Below are 10,349 nucleotides of genomic sequence, written 5' to 3'. Positions count from 1 at the left end.
TCAGGCCGCTTAACACACACACACACACACACACACAGACACACACACACACGCAAACAAACACACACACTAACACACACACACACACACACAAACACATAAACACGCACGCACGCACGCACGTACACACACACACACGTACACACACACACACACACACACACACACACACACACACAAACACACGCCGAACGACTGTTTGAATAAACTTTATTTTGCTAGTGTTGACGTTAAAGGCCTTAAAAGGGATACACGTAACTATAATGACAATCAAAACACAAACAAACTTTGTTACAAAGGTTAAAGCAGAAAGAATAGAGAAAAATGATTGATACAACTCCTGTAATGCAACCGAGGGGTGGATTAAATCTAGTTGATTATTTTTTAGACAAGTGAGAAATTAGAACGAACTACTTTGATTACACCAAAATCACACGTGGATTATTCGAAGTAAGAATAAAGAGGGCTAAAAAATAATCAATACTAGAATTTATTTTTAGAACATGAAACCCAGACGATTGGACCCTGTTGCGGAAGAATACAATGTTGACTCAAAACTGTAACAACAATGGCTGACGTGTATAAAGTACACGCATACGCTCGCCAGGTTTGTTTCTGTGACTAGTCGACAGACGATGCCATTTGCTTTGTGTGTGTTTTTGTTGTTGCTTACTGTACATGACATACATTACGTGTAAAATCCAGTTCTTTAACAGGCAACAAACCTTGCAAATTTCCAGAAGCTGCAATCTGAAGCGACCTATCTCTGATTCTAGCAGACGATCTCTCCAATGTTTAACACAAAATCAGCAAACTCTCCTGTCACATAGAACGTCCATTATATAGTGCAATGTTGAAATGAAGTTACCGGTCTGAAACATTTAGTCGTTTCTTCTGAGACAATCCTTGTTCTCTTATCAATAATTATTTTCTCGATTATATGGTAAGAACGTTCTAAACCCTACACGTTTTCGATTCCGATTGTTCTTGCCTTGAAATAATAATTCGGAAAACATTCATTAACTGAACAGATGCAGTCGTATTTCAGTGTAGTCTGCTACGTGCTGATCTAGCTGCTACGTTATCGGAATAACACTTGTGTTTTCTGTTAGCTGCTGGGAATTGTATAGCCTACTAACTCATCATTTGGTAATGTGGATAATAAGAATAAGAATAAGAATAAGAATACTTTATTATCTCATAGAGAAATTCAGGGGTGGTACATAACAATAATACAAACAAGACATTGATTTTACATAAAACATATAGCACTATATAACATAGACATCTTTAAAGCACTGCGCTTACATATTCTCGCACACCTACGCGTATAACGAACTATGGCTAAACATCATTGCAAAATATCATAACATACAATATATCGCAGGAAATATACGGTTGTACATAAAACCAATACATACATCACATAATTCACCTCCCCCACCTTTTAAACGGAGACAGACAGTATTCCTCAGATTTGAACAGGACATTTTTTTCCACCGTACACTCGTTCATTAAACGTTCAGGCCGCTTTGGGTAAATCAGAATAAATGCTCTACAAGCCGGACAACAACTTTAACTTCTGCACATCTCCTACCCATCCCTCTTCTTTTATTCATCTTCTTTCCCTCCTTTCTTCCTTTACTGTCTTTCTTTATCATCATTATGCAACGTTCATTACGTTATTAATAGATTTGGTTTATTGAGACAAATTTTTCAGCCGTTACCGCCTTATGTTGTACTGTCATGCAGGAACACCACTATAAGCTTCTTGCTTGTTGCTGTTTCTGTGAATTTTGTATACATGTCATGATTGTAACCTTTGTTAAAATAAACTTATGTTTAAACCAACATACATGTACATTACTACTAATTGCACTGGCAGAAGAGGGGCTGAGTCGGGTATGTGGATGTGTTTACATGTTGCTAAGGGTGATGGATTTGGGGATGAAGCTGTTTTGCAGCCTGAGTGTCCTAGCTTTGTGCGTGCGAAGTCTACGGCCAGAGGGAAGGAGTTCATAGAGGTGGGCTACATGCCACTAACACGGCATAATTATGAGAGGAATCTTCGCAAGTCGAAACTGAAAAATTAGACACAGCGGGTTCTATTTTTAGATCAGTGGCAACTGTGGCACAGGCACATGCAATCTGTCAGAAAAAACCCCACTTCTGCTTTAATTGAGAAGCAGGAAATTTATGGTCATAATCATTGGTATTGTGGAGAATATAAGCTACATGTCATTAATTAATTCTGAGGATGAGAGTACACTCTCGCTTAGGCAAAGGGCGGAAGAATACGCTCTGTGGAAAAGTTAGCGCACTCCAAGAGTGCGCTAACAGTTTTAGCGCATCGCCATTAGCCAATCAACTGGTTCACATCAGTCATGTGACACCAGTACTTACTGACAATTTAAGTTATTGAGACATCCCAGTGCACTAAGGGATTTATAGAGCAAATCGAGAAAATTCATTATTGAACGAAGCGCATAGCGCTGAGTTCAATAATTATTTTCGAGATTTGCTCTATAAATCCCTTAGTGCACTGGGATTGTTTCAATAACGATATTGTCAGTACCGCCATAGAAAAAAGAAGATTCCAAACGCACACTTTGCTACGCGCATTTGAATAGGCATAACTGTGTGGTCAGGTCGTGTACAGTAAGATCTACTTTTGTGTGGGCCGGTGTCTCAAGTGTGTCGTGCTTTCGTCACACGCATTTTAATTTCTGTTGGTAAATTCCAGTGTAGCGTTATAGCTGAACAGTGATGATCTTTCAGAGAGACCTCATTTGAACTCGGAGAAAGGACTGTGCTCTTCATTATTCGCGATTCGAAACCTTCAGTCGAGCGTCGATGGATTGACTGTGCGGAGTGACTCCCCTTGAATTGACTTACCCCACGAAGGACTCGACAGTTCGCACATTTTCAAAATAAATGTGGCATATATCTCGTGTTGTATCTTCACTCATCGGGGAGTCTGATACTAAATATGAACGGTAAGAATGCTCTGAACCCTACACGTATTATATCCCCATCGTTTTTTCGTTCACATTTGCCCAACATGTTAATTTGCTGAGCGGGGTTTATGTCGTCTGCTACTGCTAGGCTAGAACAATCGAACCACTGCAGTCTGCACTGTCACTGAGTCTGCACGAATAAGGCAGAATTATATGGTAAGAACGTTCTGAACCCTACACGTTTTCGATTACGATTGTTCTTGCCTTGAAATAATAATTCGGAAACCATTCATTTACTGAACTGATGCAGTCGTATTTCAGTGTAGTCTGCTAGAGTCGATCGAATCAGTCTTCCAAATGCTGTGTACGTTATCAGAATAACACTTGTGTTTTCTGTTAGCCGCTGGGAATTGTATACTAACTCATCATTTGGTAATGTGGATGATAAGTTACATGCCACTAACACGGCATATTATGAGAAGAATCTATGCAAGTCAGCGAAAATGAGATGAAACACAGCGGCTTCTACTTTTAGATGAGTCCCACTGTGGCACAGGCACATGCAATCTGTCAGAAAAAAAACCCCACTTCTGCTTTAATTGAGAAGCAGGGAATTTATGGTCATTTGGTATTGTGGAGAATATAAGCTACATGTCATTAATTAATTCTGAGGATGAGAGTACAGTCTCGCTTTGGCAAAGGGCGTAAGAATACGCTCTGTGGAAAAGTTAGCGCACTCTTGGAGTGCGCTAACAGATTTAAGCGCATCGCCATTAGCCAATCAACTGGTTCACATCAGTCATGTGACACCAGTACTTACTGACAATTATTATTATTATTATTATTATTATTTAAGTTATTGAGACATCCCAGTGCACTAAGGGATTTATAGAGCAAATCGAGAAAATTCATTATTGAACGAAGCGCATAGCGCTGAGTTCAATAATTATTTTCGAGATTTGCTCTATAAATCCCTTAGTGCACTGGGATTGTTTTAACTGATAACGATATTGTCAGTACCGCCAGAGAAAAAAGAAGATTCAAAACGCACATTTTGCAACGCGCATTTGGATAGGCGTAACTGTGTGGTAAGGTTTGTGTCAGATCTACTTTTGTGCGGGCTCGCATTTGGATAGGCGTAACTGTGTGGTCAGGTTTGTGTCAGATCTACTTTTGTGTGGGCTTTCTCAAGTGTGTCGTGTTTTCGTCACACGCAAACTCTTGTTTTAATTTCTGTTGGTAAATTCCAGTGTAACGTTAAGCTAAAAAGTGATGCTCTTTCATAGAGACCTCATTTAAACTCGGAAAAAGGACTGTGCTCTTAGTTATTTGCGATTCGAAACCTTCATCGAGCTTCGACAGATTGACTGTGCAGAGTGTTGCCCCTTGAATTGACTCCAAGGCCACGGTTAGCACATTTTCAAAGTATAATTTATGTGGTATAATAAAGAGACCAAAAAGTAATGTAGCCTACTCACGTTAAAATAACGAACACGGAACGAATAACAGTGACGTTTCGACCTAAGGGTCTTCTTCAGGCACAAAAACACAAAAATACACACACACAAAAAGAAGAAGAAAGACGATAGAACAGATAACTGACAGAACAACTGCACTGCACAAACCAACAAATGACAAAGACAGAGAAGCAAGGTAAGCTACTCGAGGGGAAGCCAACAATAACACAGGCAAGAAAATTGAGTTGAAAAGCGGCAGTTTTGAGGTCTGTAGACCAAACAAAATGTGTGTGGGGGGGGGGGGGGGGGGGGGATGAATGGGAACGAAAGAGAAAACTCACGTACCCGTGCGGACACACACACACACACACACACACACACACACACACACACACACACACACACACACACACACACACGCACGCACACACACATACACACAAGGTGGAACAGCGGGGGGAAAGTTTAGATGAATGAATTAACGGCGGATGTTAATTCCATCGGGGCAGGTAGTGCCGAGGGATGATATGATGTGGGTCGACTCCCTGAGTTTGCGCTCGAAGAAGTTGCCACGTACTTGCCACAGAGCCATGACTCTCACTTGATCATGTCAAGTGCACAGGGAACAATCACAAGTCGGCATTACGTCGAAATAAGCGCTCAATGACACCGCGAGGGATGCGCCTTCCGAAAGAATATGAACCTCCTGGTACACGGTCTGTGGAGCCTCCAAAGTTCCACTAAGGTTCAAGACTCTTAATGCATTAAAAACGAGATTCACGGATCCCTTTAGGCGAAATGTCTGATTTGACCTCTGCGTTGTGTTGTCCACTGGCTCCGTCGTTGCTGGTTTTTTCTTCTCTCTGAAAAATAAGAAATTAGCAGCGAAAAAAAATCTAAATCTGTTTCAAAATCTATACCTCCTCATCCACCCTAAAAACAAGCCTCTCCCTCCTTCTGTTCCTTCTTCTATCTCTGTAGGCAACTCTGACATCAAACTCTCATCCTCTGCTAGAAACCTTGGAGTGACCTTCACAGACACCCTCTCCATGGACAAGCACATCACGAACATCTGTAGATCTGCATACACTGAGATAAGAAAAATCAGCAGCATTAGACATCTTCTTTCCTTTGACGCCACCAACACTCTTGTCTGCTCTCTCATTCTCTCCAAATTTGACTACTGCAACGCTCTACTCACAGGCATTCCCCAGCACCTCACAGACAAACTTCAGAAAGTCCAAAACACAGCAGCTAGACTCATCTTCAGGGCAAAGAAACACGACCACATACAACCACTTATGCAACAACTCCACTGGCTTCCTATATCTTCCCGCATCATACACAAAACCGCCAACATCTGCTTCAACTCTTTCACTGATCCTCACTTTCCTGTCTATCTTTCTGAACTCTTGCATCCTTACACTCCATCCAGACAGCTTCGCTCATCCACTGACAGCAGAATACTTTCCACCCCACGCACCAAAACCAAAACCACTGGCGACCGTTCTTTCTCCTTTTCCGCTCCCACTCTCTGGAATCAACTTCCCCACCCCATCCGTCACTGTAAATCCTCTTCCACTTTCTAAAAGTCCCTTAAAACCCACCTTTTCAAGTCTGCTTACAATACCTGAAGCACACGCCTGCCTCGTGATATGTTTTTATCTGCCAGCATTCCAATAAACTCACTAGTTAAATATTTTTATTGGGTAGTCTCACATTAGTAACACTATAATATGTACTACTGTTGTTTGTAAAATATGTTTTAAACGCTTATTTAATTTTTTTTATGTATTTAAATATTTGTTGAATTTATTGTGTGTGTGTGTGTGTGTGTGTGTGTGTGTGTGTGTGTGTTTGTGTGTGTGTGTGTGTGTGTGTGTGTGTGTGTGTGTGTGTGTGTGTGTGTGTGTGTGTGTGTGTGTGTGTGTGTGTGTGTGTGTATGTCTGCTTGTGTGAGGTGCAATATGGCATGAAAATCTTTTTAGATTTGTTGTTAAAAAATTACAGCTTTGTATACCATGTTTATTATTTTTACGAAGTAATGATAGTTAAATAGTCTTTTATGTTTTTTATTTGATCGACCTTTTTAGGATTATGGAGTTTTATGCACTGCCTTTTATAGTTAACTAAATTTTTGTATTCGAAATAGTCCACTGTAGTCGGTGTAGGCCTTAAGCTTCTTTTTTTTTTTAATTGTTTGTCCAGTATTTAATTTAATTCTCTATTTTTGTATGAACTCAAATGTTTAGTGTTTTTAGTATTGTCTTGTTAGCCTAAGTTCTATTTAATCAGAGTATGTTTGCGTGTGCTTATACCTAGTGATATTGTAAAGCGCATAGTGCTTTTAGTTATGCGCTATAGAAATCTCCTTAATAAATAAATAAATAAATAAATATACCGTTTGTCAAGAGAACGCATTCCCTGTCTCTCTGTCTCTGCCTTTATATTTTTTTTTTTTTATTTTTTTTTTTTTGCCACGCACATCGTTGTGGGGCTTTTAATGAATAACATGCATCCGTCCGTACGTCCAATCACAATATATTTTCTTTCATCCTTCAATATTTACCACTCAAAAAGTCCATAGTATTAACATTCAGGAAACAAATGAAAGGCATCTACGGATGTATAGATACATAATTGACCACACTCATTTGGAATACATTCTGACAATTCATTATAAAGACATCTTTCTGTACTGATAGAGAGACAAGAGAGAGACAGAGAGAGAGAGAGGGGAGAGAGAGAGAGAGAGAGAGAGAGAGAGGGAGGGAAAGAGAGAGAGTGAAAGGGAGGGTGGTAATTCGTAAATAAATCGCAGTTCTTGACTATTTGGGTGCAAGTCAATGAAACTTCGTAGTTCTTCTAACGGATAGCTGCCTGAGGTATGACTAAAAGCCCCAGGGGCTCCGTGCACCTGGATTTGACAAGTTCAGTACCTTTAACCGATTCAAAACTCATTAGCCAATCTTTCTTATCAATTTCATAATTAAATTTCCTCCTCCAAAATCCAATTGCACATGGTTCAACAAGTTTCATGCTTACTAATTATTTTCTGAACTGTTATGCGTTGTGTACTTTCTTACCACGATAAGAGGGGATATCCATCAAATCAATTTCTTCCTTTCCGTGCATCCTCTTATTGATAACATTTACAACAACAGCACGAACCATGTTATATTCCAAAATTCTCTGAGGGGATTTTCCTAAAACATCACAAATGAACTGATAGGAGACACTCTTTTCTATGTAATACATCATATACGCTAACAAGACCCTTTCTTGCCCAATCTTCAAAATACAGTACATTTCCAGCATAAACAAAATATTGGTTATTCCATAAAAGCGGATTAAATTACCCCTTCAGGCGAAATGTCTGGGATGACCCCTGCGTTGTGTTGTCCACTGACTCCGTCGTTGGTGGTTTCTTGTTCTTTCTGAAAAATAAGAAATTAGCAGCGAAAATAAATCGAAATCTGTTTCAAAATCCATACCGTTTGTCAAGGGAACGCATTCCCTGTCTCTCAGTCTCTGCCTTTATCTGTCTCTGTCTATATCTGTCTCTGTATCTATCTGTCTCTCTCTCTCTCTCTCTCGCTCTTTTTCTTTCTCACTGCTCGGGAAAATAACCAAACAGTAATCCTGTTAGCATCATTTCAAGCAAAGAATACCAGCTCTCCTAAGTTTAATCCGAAAATGTAAACTCTATCGTGCAATATCGCTCGATGTACAATCGGAACGTGATCGCAAAGTGTACCCGTTTTATTTTGCTCCCGAATGTGTAGAAATATAGAGTTCTGGCCTTCTACGAGAATATCAGTCTTGATTCTATTTGTCAGCATTCTAGGAATCGCTTCCCAAAATAAGTTTTAATTTGTGTAATTACCCCGATTTTTCCTGAATAAAATTATGTTTAAAGTAAGAGCACCCAAGTTGTTGAGAATTGACGAGTTATTCTTGGCATCACTGTTGAACACACACACACACACACACACACACACACACACACACACACACACACACACACACACACACACACCCCATCTCATGATAACATTTGAACTGAAAGCTGGTGGCTATTATGACTATTAGCTAACTCTCTGTTGGCTTTAATCTGGCCACAGGACGACCAACAGCCTTTCTGATAGGCACAAGTTCTATCTTGTGAGCGCCGCTTATCTGGTCGCAAAAGGTGCGTCGGTCATTTTGGGTCTTCTGACTCGAAGGGTATTGATAAATGGCACGCAGAATGATACATTGATTCATAAATGTCTGTTATATGCTTCGCATGAAATTTCATTAAAATATAATAGTGACCCCTTCTATGAGTTTCTAAAAAAAAGTAGGATCACGCTGAAGATGACATGGTAAGGCCCGGTGTCACGAACTGAAAACTCTGCCTGAACAATCCTTCTCATTGCGGTCCATGCGCATGCGCTAACATGGGGAGATTAATCAGGGCGTGAACAACCTAACCCTAGCCCTAACCCTAACCCTTACCCTTACCCTAACCCTAACCCTAACCCATGGTTCGTTCGGTCAAAGCGGGGTCGCATTTTTTAAAGCCATATGTACTCGATGACTATACACGCTAATTGCTTTACCCACAGCTGGAGACATGCTAAATTAAGTTCCCTGCAAGATATTGTGGTCTAGGACCCCTTAAATGTTGAGATATTTGAATTTTTATTTTGATCTAGATCGTCCTATTTATAGATTTGCCAACAGAGGTAGCGTTGACGCAAGGGAAATAACTCCGCGTCTTTGTTGACATCCTCACTTTTTCAGAGGCTAGAACAAGCTGTAATGCATGTATATGGTCCGCGCATGGCGACATATCGTCATTACATGGTCTTATGGTGCGTTTGACATCGATTATGGGCAAACTACACTTTGTAAACACGGGAGCGCGTACACATGCCTTTAAGTCCAAGATTGGCGCATGCGCATTGACCGCAATGAGAAGGATTGTTCAGCAGAGGTTTCAGTTCGTGACACCGGCGCTCACCTATGTAGCTTCAGCAGGACAGACGACGCACTGCAGCTTATCCCAGCCCGCTACACGTTGCGTGTTATTACATACGTGAACCTATGTTTTATGTTGTATGTGTGTTGCCCTACACAATTGTTGTTACAATCGTTTACAGGCAGGCAGGGTGTGCCGAAGAAAATGTTCCATTTGTATGTAATATTTTAATGGACAATAAAGTGTTGTGATTGTTATTGTTATTGTGAAAGGAAAACAGTCCAAGTACTCGTCATAATCCCTATCGCAGCATCAATAATATGCAGTGCGTCGTCTAGCTGTGCCGCTGAAACTGCGCAGGTATATTCTGCCCTTAAGGGACAAATTACACCTGCGCAGAGTCAGCGGCGCTGCATGCTGCGATAGGGATTGTGACGAGTACTGGGCCTGTTTTCTTTCACGCAGCGTGTAGCGGGCTGTGAAAAAAAAAAGAATTACCTAAAAAAATCGCAGTGCGTAGGCTGTGCCGCTGACTGCGCAGGTATATTCTGCCCATTAGGTACAATTTCATGCGCACGTTTGTTTCGCGCTATGTCTGCATGTTCAAAATGTCAGAACAAAATTAAAAAAACGCTCGCGCTGGATCCGAGTACTCTTCAGACTGGTTCGCTCCCCCAGTATGAAAGTTTTTGTCTTGTGCACGTTTAAGACCAAGTGATTGCTCTGTGTGAATTACAGGCATTCCCTTTGCTATATAAATACATTGCATGCGAGCCGAGGATGTGCTTTACAAACAAACACATATACACACTCATACACACACAAACTCATGCACACACACATTCACACACACACACTCTCTCTCCCTCACTCCCCCCCTCTCTCTCTTTCTTACACACACACACACACATATACACACACACACACACACACACACACACACACACACGAGTACAGACTCATGCACGC

At 40.7% G+C, this 10,349-nt stretch overlaps 1 protein-coding gene across 2 annotated transcripts in view; it reads right to left on the bottom strand.

Annotated features, from left to right (window-relative positions):
* Positions 1-10,349, bottom strand: part of LOC138948341 (uncharacterized) — a 36,938-nt gene that overhangs the window by 16,546 nt on the left and 10,043 nt on the right. The window lies entirely within an intron of this gene.

Source organism: Littorina saxatilis, linkage group LG1 (assembly GCF_037325665.1).
Source record: "Littorina saxatilis isolate snail1 linkage group LG1, US_GU_Lsax_2.0, whole genome shotgun sequence".
In the NCBI taxonomy this organism is placed as follows: domain Eukaryota; kingdom Metazoa; phylum Mollusca; class Gastropoda; order Littorinimorpha; family Littorinidae; genus Littorina; species Littorina saxatilis.
Note: the sequence above shows the minus strand (reverse complement) of the source record. Positions and strands in the feature narration are given on the sequence as shown.